Consider the following 10,000-nt stretch of genomic DNA (forward strand, 5'->3'; position numbering starts at 1 on the left):
GCGACAGCGCCGGTGGCGCACTGCCGTCTGCAACTGTGCGCGGTCAGTTTATCGTGCTGTGAGCGGTCGCGCAAGTCGTCAGACTTGCATTACTTGCAAGAAAATGTAGTGTGTCATGCAACATGACGTCGGGGCGTCGTACAAGAAGTTCCCCAAAAAAATGAAAAGGGTTCAACGCTGCTGAACCGAGCAAAACGCTGCGGCAAGTTGTGGTTACATTGTATTTCTATGGGTCGCTCTCTCAACTTGCACCCCGATACGTTTCGCGGTGTTTAAAAAAATACTTCGCCTCGGTAATGAGATTTCACACTTCCACGATCTATTCCAGGGCGTTCATGGTTGCTCTGTACCGAATAACGAGATCGCAGATGACCCGTGAAATTAGAAAACTGTTTTGAAATATTTCGCTTCCATGTATTCATGTGCATACATGGCAGTAATTGAATTACAGTAATGGAATCATGGCGTCTTGCCCTATCAAGTCCTGGAGCATCAATGGACAAGAAGTGGAAGCTGTGACAGATTTTCTGTTCTTGGGCGCCAAGATTACCTCGGAAGGAGACTGCAGCCATGAAATTAGGAGACGCCTGCTTCTGGGAAAGAGAGCAATGGTTAGCCTTGACCGCCTAGTAAAGAGCAGAGACATTAGTCTGCCAACCAAGATCCGTATAACCCGTGCTATGGTCTTTCCAGTTGTGATGTATGGATGCGAGAGTTGGACTGTGAAAAAGGCTGACCGCCGAATAATTGACGCGTTTGAATTGTGGTGCTGGCGAAGACTCTTAAGAGTTCCTTGGACTGCCAGAAGATCAAATCAGTCGATATTGTCGACCATAAACCCTGACTGCTCATTGGAGGGTCAAATTCTAAAGTTAAAGCTCAGCTACTTTGGTCATCTGATGAGAAGAGAGGAGTCGCTGGAGAAAGATTTGGTGTTGGGAAAGGTTGAGGGTCGCCGGAGAAGGGGTAGACAGCGAACGCGATGGTTAGATGGCATTTTCGAGGCATTGCAGATGAAACTATGTGATGTTAAGAAGATAGTGAGAGACCGGAAAGCGTGGCGTGACATGGTCCATAGGGTCACGAAGAGTCGGACACGACTGAACGCCTGAACTGAACTGAATGGAATTACTGCAATTTAATTACTTCTCGGTAATTTGTAAAGTAATGAATTCCTTCTTCGGCTTGGTAATTTAGTAATGTAATGAATTACTTTTTGGCAGTAATTTCGCAGCAAAAGTAATTAATTCCTTTCGAAATTACTTTTACTAAAATGCGCCTCTACTCCTTCAAGATATGATGAAGTAGAGTGGCGCGAAAGCAGGAACGGCGTGCGGCAAGCGAAGCCAGCGTAACGGATCGGCAAAGGGGGACAGAGTTGAGCAGAACAGTGCGTCTGAGACCTCAACCATTCTACAAGCAGCAGGATACAAGGCGTCAAGGGAATGCTGAAGGGAGAGATGATGGTGCAAGAAGGCTGGAGCTGAAAACTAGTTTGGAGCGCGGCGTAGCGCCACTCCCTGTTGCGTCGGCTAGGGCACAGTGGCACAGTGGTGCCTGGTTACACTCAACACCACGGGGCGAGGGAGGATTGGGGTTGGGGGAGATAGGCAGAAGGGTCCATGACGTGAGGCACCGGGGCTTGAGCATTACTGAGCAGTGAGCACAAACGTGCCGACATCGATTCTTGGGACTGCGGAAGCAATAAATAAGCTAGCTTCTTCGGGCCCTTCAAATGGCGGAGACAGCTCCGGGCCAGCAAGATGCTAGGTTCGTCGGTCATTTCAGGACCGTTCGACCGTGTTTTATTTATTTTTTTTTTTTGAGGTAGTCTTGTTTTTGTAATGGCACGTACTGTAGGAGAGAGAGAGAAGGAATAGCTCTCTAGGACGGAATTTGGCGGGAAGACGAAAGATCGTGTGTGCTTCGCGTCTGGAGAACAAATTGTTGTTTTGTTTACTAGCTTTGCTTAGTTTTTGCATGGATGGAAACTAGAAAGTAATTTAAAAGTAATTTAATTACTCAGTAGAAGTAATTGTAATGTAATTTCATTACTTTTTGGTAGCAGTAATGAGTAATGTAATTTAATTACTTTTCTGCGATTTTCAGCAAAGTAATTAGTAATGTAATTTAATTCCTTTTCAAAAGTAATTTTGCCATGTATGTTCCTGTGGGCGCTAAGGCTATTTTTCACCCCCAGTCGGACCACGCTGGCGATAGAAGCGCCACCGCATCGTGCTTACGTCACAGATCGGTGTTGGTCTATAGGGGGCATTCACGTGATGTCACAGCTGACGTCAGTATGCAGTCGACGCCATCTTTGCGTCCTGGTTTGACTAGTATAGCACGGGGCAGCGGTTAGCTTAGCTGTTCGTGCGCGTCCGTTTGCTCTGTCACTCTGCCTCATGCCAGAACTGTAATTATGAAAACTCAGTCGTATCATGAGTGACAGTTCGATTTATCAGCAAAGTGTGTGCGATGCCGACAGAGACCTGTACGAAACAAAACTTTGGTACCGACCCGTGTGCAGTCGATATGCGCAACTGCATGGTAAGCGTCGGCCTGTGCCCACGCATAAATATGTGCGACATTCATGAATTTCTTGTCCTACAGTCGAGCTTCGTCACAAGAAGCCAATCGCAAGCCTACTGATTACTCGAAAAACGCAATACGTTACAAGCGGCTGGGTTAAGAGCCGCGGTTGAAGCAGACGAACTCGCTCTTTATGCAATTACGTGCGTGCCGTCCAACGTTTATACCAACTAAACCGCTGAGTTTCTGTGGCTGATATTCCGCATAGAAATGGCGTTTGGTAGTCAGTATCTTTTATACAAAACTTGTTTGGTGTACTTGTCTCAATCGATCAGAAGAAGTCGGATGTTTGGATCGTCTGTGGCGGTAAGGAAGCAAAAGAAACCGCTGCCACAGGCCACAGCGATGACACCGGTGGCGCCCCCTCGTTGCCTTGCGGGCTCGAAATAACTTTTTGCAACAAAACTCTTGAAATACAGTGCAGTTTTGGCCAAGCTAAACTTGATTTGTTATTAGAGATAAATAAGTTGATATAAAGTTTTCCAAACCTTCTGCAAAACAACTCTGCCCGCCTATGTTCCTTCGCCGAATCTGCATGCGGTCTGCTTTGATTAGCAGCCGACACAGACGATGCGAACATCCGACTTCTTCTGATCGAATGAGGCAAGTACGGCAAACACAAAGTTTAGCGAGCCCTCTTTGAAGGATTTTATTGCAGCAAAACACGACGAAGAGGTGTTGGCGGTGTGCTGCATGCATGCGCATGACTGGAAGCGATACCACGCTGCTCTTTTACCGGGAATGTGTCTTCCGAGTGCGTGAAGAACAGTCGTGCACGGATAGTGACAAGAGCTGGCTGCTAGGGTACATCCGGAAAATTCCCGTCTAGCCCATTTGACATACATTTCTTATATTCCATGATACTTGTGCGGTTGAGCTGTGCCAGCCATACGTGACGTCGCATCTCGGTGAGGTATCTCGTGGAGTTGTTCGTGTGTACTTCTGGAACCTTAAAATGCCGAGGTCGTTCGCGCGGCTCTTCAGCTTCCGTTGTTTACACTGTGCATGCGTCTATTACAGTCTACGATAGCTCAATAAACAACATATAGCTGCGGGTGCCACTGCTTGTAGAACCGCACGACAACACTTGATACGTACGTTCGCCCTGTTCTTTCCGTGGACACAAAAATGGCCGACTGCACCTCAATTACCCGCGATGCACCGCGCACAGTGCATAATACCCCCTATATGAGCTGTCCCCGGAAGCTTCTTCTCGTCGTCAAGGTGCCTGTAGGTGGAGCGCAAGTGTGCATGAGCGAACTTCTGCTCGCAAAGTTTGGTTTGTGATCCCGTTTCCAATCTTAATGTCTTGATCGCTGCTGCTCTGGGCACAATCAGCGCACTAGGAAGTGCGGGGGGACCCCTGATTGGGGCAAGTCCTGCTGTCGGTTCTGTTTTCAGAACCTGAGAAAGGTATCTCTGGGGATGCAACAGGTGCGTTGGCCTAAACTGCTGGCAATGAGTAGGGTGTTCATGGTGGGGAGAATAAGGTGTCTTCATCTCCTTCCCACCGCAGTATGCGTTTTCTTTAGCACGTTAGGATACTAACTCCCTTTTTGCCGTTATCACAAGACTGTCGTCTCGTGCGCACATACCGCATGCGCTGTTCCACCGCTGCGTTTTACGGTGTGCCCTTTGCAAGATTTTGTTGGTCCGGAATAGACCGGTGCCTTGATGACTGTGGGTGTCACTCATCGGGTGAATCGCGGGCTCACGCATTCGTTGTCTACAAAGAGCCTTTTTTTGAACTCCTCATGCTGAGTACGAGATGAAGGTGACACCTTCGAGAACATGAAAGATCCGCGACTTCCGGCTGCGGAAGCAAGAACTATGCTTTTAACCTTCGACAGTGACAAATAAAACTACATAAACGATGACAAGCAATGATCAATGAACATGTAACGGGACGGCGATGTCGGCTCGAGGCGCAATCCAAGATAATTTCTAATTAGGTTAACTAGACAGTGAGAACAAGGAAGTATTTATCTGGCAAGCATACAGTCGGCCTTGCCATGAAGCTGACCCCAAACTCCTTGTTATTCCCATGGAACTCATCCAGCCGTCCTACCCCGAACAAGAAAAATGTAAACGATCTTTTAGCTCAGCTATTGTTCCCGTAGCAACAGTGTTTTTCTTGCGCCCGTGACAGGCAACGAGACACGCAGTAGCCGGGCATATCAATGTTTCATTATTGATCCATGTTAATTTGTATTGCGAAGGCGCCTATCGATAATAGTGTGGCTTGATTATGCCGAGCTCGGAGAGAAAGAACAATATTAAAGTAACATTGCGGCGCAGTCCATTCGAATTCAGGAATGCATTGTGGGAAACCGGAATGGAACGTCTTAGCTATCGCCGCATTTGTTTTCCATGTGTTATATTTATTCGGCAATAGTTACGTCGCTTCTGTACGTAACCACGTATATAGCTATCGCCGCAGTTGATTACCCCGCGTATTAAACTGCAAATCGCTCTGCGCAGTGGATTGCAAATCGTCGTCTCCATAAACTTTCATCTACGCGTAAAGGTTTTCGCCCTTTCTGCACTATTTAGCTACGGTAAAACTAACCAATTTTTATTGTATTGTTGCGTACAGTCCTGGTATAAAGCAGTTTGCAGTCTTTCCACCGGCATATACGTATATGCCACTAGTCAAGCTTGATATTATGGCGACATGCTATATTGCACATGGTCGTAAACAGAGGGTGTTTACCGCAGACTAAGGCAGCGCGTGGCCCTACATCTTCAAAAAGTATATTTGTAAAATTTAGTAGCTGGCGTCCAGTTAAACACTTAGTATATGACGGTAGGCCCTCGCAAGCAAAAATAAAAGGGAATAGAAAAGGGCCTACAATAATTAGTAGCCGCTAATGAAACCATCAACTTGGCGAAGTTTATTATGGCACAAACTTGACTTCATTGACATCTCTCGCTGCCAGAAAGCCATAACAAGGATCTCAGGACACCATCATAAAAATGCCTCGTATGATACTCCTGATAGTTTACTGTCCTGTTTCTTCCTCATATACGCCGAAGTTCCTATATCTCTGATCAACTGAAGCAACATCACAGTGCTATACGAGTGCTGTACGAAAAATATACGCACCTTTCTGAAACACAGCCTTCGAAATGTGTGATCGTGAATACTCCGCAGCAGGTCTCCTTTCGAAGTGTGTTTCGACGAAATAACGGCCCTCATTGTGAGCTTAGAACACCATCCGCTATGAGCACCATTTATCTCTCTCAGCTGAACCAGGCCCTCTCCGGGTCCGGAATTTCCTGACCCGGTCCAGGGTCGGCAAAATTTTCTATCTCTGTCTCGTATCGAGAAAAAAAGAAGGAAGGAAGCAGCGTCGGAAATAAAACGGAACGCTTTGAAGCAATGGTGTTGCAAGCAGGCAACGATTACGGAAGCAGAAGCGACGAGGAGGTCGTCAGATCGTGTGGGCTCTGACGCATCATCGCGTGACAAACATGAAGGCGTTGTTTTGAGACGAGCAGGCGGAATGCGTGAAGATTAATTGTGAACTTCTGTGGCTGCCTGAAAGATAGTTGGTGAAAGCTCGCCAGCGGCGCTGGCAATGGACGACCCGCCCCGTTCTGGTGTTGGTGGCAGGGCGCTTCGTTTAATCAAAATGAGGCACACTTCTCCGGAGAGCTCGAGCATTGCAATACGGATCAAATTAAGTGAAATATTACCGTAGATGCTTTGTTTCAGGTAGTGTACGTGCGTCTGCGCCATTCACATGGTTCACATGCCGGTTGCGTTAGAGCCCAAGTATTATCACTAAATGTCAGTGCCTAGCTTTTAATTTCACTTCTGCACAGCGCCACTCGAGCGCTCTGGAGAAGTGTTATCGACTCTATTTCCTGCTCTGCTTTTTCACAGCTCATACTAGTTGAATATCAACTTTATTTGGTAGCACACGTAGTTTGTTTCGATTGCGGAGTGCCAAAATGTCCCATTCTTGCCGCTTCGTTTTCATATCTCTTGCACCCTTTTATTCCAAGCACATGAACTCTCTACGTGGATAAAAGCCAAGATGTCTCCAGAGGGTGAGTCCTGGTGATTGTGGACATGACTTGGCGGTAGTAATTATTTCTTGTGGCGTTGAATCAAGATTCGAGAACGTATATGTGTTGATAACCCAACATTTTCAATTTCCTTCACAGTGCTACATGCAGGCATGCATCAACACAGACGAGGAGCCGTTAGCGATCTGGAAGTGCACTCTGAAACGCTGGGATAAGGAAGGACTTGATATGAGCTGTGCCGTCAGCGCGGACGTTCTGTCGTCATTCGCTCGTCAGGTTGTCGTGACCAGCGAATAGTCGGCAGATACCGAACGAAACTTTTGAAGATGGAAATAATCTCTTTTGAAACGTGAGCTCAGTTTTGACCGCTTTGGCAATGTTTCAGGACGCTTATTCATCACCATCATCACCAGCTGGACAATACCCCTTGCGGGTGAAAGCTTCTCCCATATTTCTCCAATCAACCCGATCCTCTGACACTTACACTTACGACACTTCTTATAGATAATAAATATGTGCTCAAAAACTAGTATATCGTTGACATATATATGTCCCATCATCTTCGAGAAAAGTGGTAACAGACGAAATTCGCGCCGGCAATAATGATATCTATAAAACTTCTGTAAGATTTACTTCCATAAATGTTTGAACGTTAGGTCACGTGCGTCACAAAAAATCAAGTGAAGGTTTTCCAAGAGGCACAGAATTAAAACGTATCATGTGGGACAGGTTATGACAGGAAATACTAAACAGCGTTACGCCTGCTCTTTGATGCCCATTCCCTGACACGATGCCAAATCGACAAGAGTGCAAGGAGTTAAAACCAAGCTGTGCTTATTTACCCAAATTTGGCCGATGAACTTTTGCCGATGTAGGGTTTCAGCAAGCTTTTACGTCCTGGGTTCCCAACTAAATACCATATTAAGGATTTTAATCCGTAGCGCTTCTGGCCGCAGTTACGGATTTCGCTGGTGGCGGTCCGACGTTTGCTCCCCCGGTCTCTTTTTGTGAGCGTGAGGTGAGAAGCCGACGTGCGGTGCCAATGCCGCGAGCCTATAGGTGGTACTGCACCGCATAGCGCGTCTTAGAAGACGGAGAGGCCTCACAGCTGACGCTAACGAGAGAATGGCGCGTATCAAAATTACTGCCGTCGTGGCCGTCACCGTGTTGCACCTGACTGAGTAGCCGAGCATTGCTCGCACAACCCTCGAATCGGACTCTCTCCCCTCAGTCAGTCTTCGACCTTCACGGACAGCAAACGTGTACGCGCAGTGCTCCCTCGACATCGGCTCCGAGCCGCTCACCGGGCCGCTCGATGATTAGAACAACTGCAGATGGTGTGATGAGATGTTCAGACGAGGCTGCGCCGTGATTTTAATTGCCGTCGTTATGGATCAAGTCGGGCCGTCTCGTGCTGCAGCGTAAGCAGCGCTACGCACCTACTTCGCATTTGATTAACTATGCAAATCGGCTGTAATATTTTTCCAATATAAAGTTTCGACCGCCCAAAGCTGAAGAATGCACTCCTGAAGCCCGAAGATTATATCCCGCAAAGCTCTTTGTTTTTTTATCGAAAGCATCCATCTGTCCAGTCTGTTACATAGTAGGCAAGGACTCTATAATCTTACGAATCACAAGTGATGCACCCTACCTGCAGTTAAAGATCTCAATTTGGAAATGTGCTCATAGAGTGTTGCACCTATCACCATTTTTGGGAACTCTGAGGTGCTCAGCAGTTTGCAAATGCTTACGAACTCAATCGTAATCAGCAGTTAGGGTCCTGTATCTTTTCTGCTAATCCCAGATATCTTGCATCTGGGAAAGACTAAAGTTGCCATCCTGTTTTTCATTACTATCTAAACTTGAGTGCCCTCGCATAAACTCGTTGCAGACAATATTTTCCAGTGTGACAAGGCTGAAGAACCGAGCGCTAAATAGCAACAATTATTTTTAGAGTTCTGGGTAACACTATATGCACAAAGTCGTTGCATGTTTTTGAACAAATGCCTGCAATAAACTATGCCCGAAATCCAGCATCAGAAATGCGGAGCGTTCTATTCTCCGACTGGAAGGACAGGTTTGCCGTAACAATTGGTTAGTTTGCAGTGGTGATAAAAGTTGGCTGGCAAGCACACGTGCCGTTCCAAGAACTCAGGCATGACGCCTCCCTAGCTACCAAGACTACTATATCATTAGAAATACTTAGCATAACTAAGGCGTACTTGCGTAGAAGCATACCAGTTTACAGGACGCGTCTTGCGCATGTGCACTGGCACAGGTGTACGGCCCCTGCTCGTGAGCAATGGACTTTCGATAAAATGGTATACGTGTCTACGCTAGTACGTCTATACACTCTGCTAAATGTTTATTATCGGGGTGTCTGTTATTCCAGTTATCCTGGTGGGCTTAGTGACGGCACGCTGCGTACGCCAACGCTTGGTACATACTATACGCTACTTTGCCCTGCTTCAGCGATTCAAGGTCCGAGACTTCGACGACTGAAATACATGAAATCGTATCTCTGGGACGGACACCTTTATTTCCTGCCACAACTCAGATGCGCACAGGTTGCGCCACTACGTGGTACAACATCTAATCCTCCATCCTCGTATTGCGAGCATCCATCGAGGACCGCGACTTCATTCCCGGAATGCCCATTGTGGAGAACTTGTACGGTGCGATAACGCAGAGTAGAAAATTGCTGTGTGTTCAGAGTCGAGAGTACTGCGCAAGCCGGGGATGCAAGCTCGCACTTGCTTACCACCAGCTTTCTGAGTCAGCCTGCCAGAATAAGGTTGTGGTCGTTCTGTGAGAAGGAAAAGTAAAATCCCAATTGTGCTCTCTGCTGAAGTAAGTATTTGACAAAGACCTGGAGTTATGCTAAAATGCCAGTCATGGAGTGTGACATGCACGTGAAGTACTTTTCGTGAAATATGCGAGCTGCCTCGAAATTTGACTGCAAGGGGCGGCCACATTTCACCGAAGCAGAACTGCATGAAGTTGTTTACACGTATTTTTATTTTAGCCCTTTTTAAAGCATTGCTTACGCTAAGACCTCCGGTTGCTCTTTCTCGCCCGCAATAAATTATTTTTCGGGAGATCTGCTTTATTGGGCTCTGAGAGGGTTGTGTTGTAATTGTTTTTTTTTTTTCTGCTTTTCTTCAGGTACTGATGTTTTTATCTTCATGCACTGGCAAAAGTCAAAATCACGCAGAAATAGTAACCACACAAGTAGATCAAGATGAATACATAATCACTGTTAGTCTCTGTCACACCTGCTGAAATTATTTTCAGGCAATATTTCGCATGCCCCATCAGTTAATTTTTGCTAGCCTCGGGACGTTTACCGGCCCGAGTCTCGTCACTGGCCGGA

The sequence above is a fragment of the Amblyomma maculatum genome, chromosome 6 (assembly GCF_055883805.1).
Source record: "Amblyomma maculatum isolate TAMU_Amacu chromosome 6, ASM5588380v1, whole genome shotgun sequence".
Taxonomy (NCBI): Eukaryota; Metazoa; Arthropoda; class Arachnida; order Ixodida; family Ixodidae; genus Amblyomma; species Amblyomma maculatum.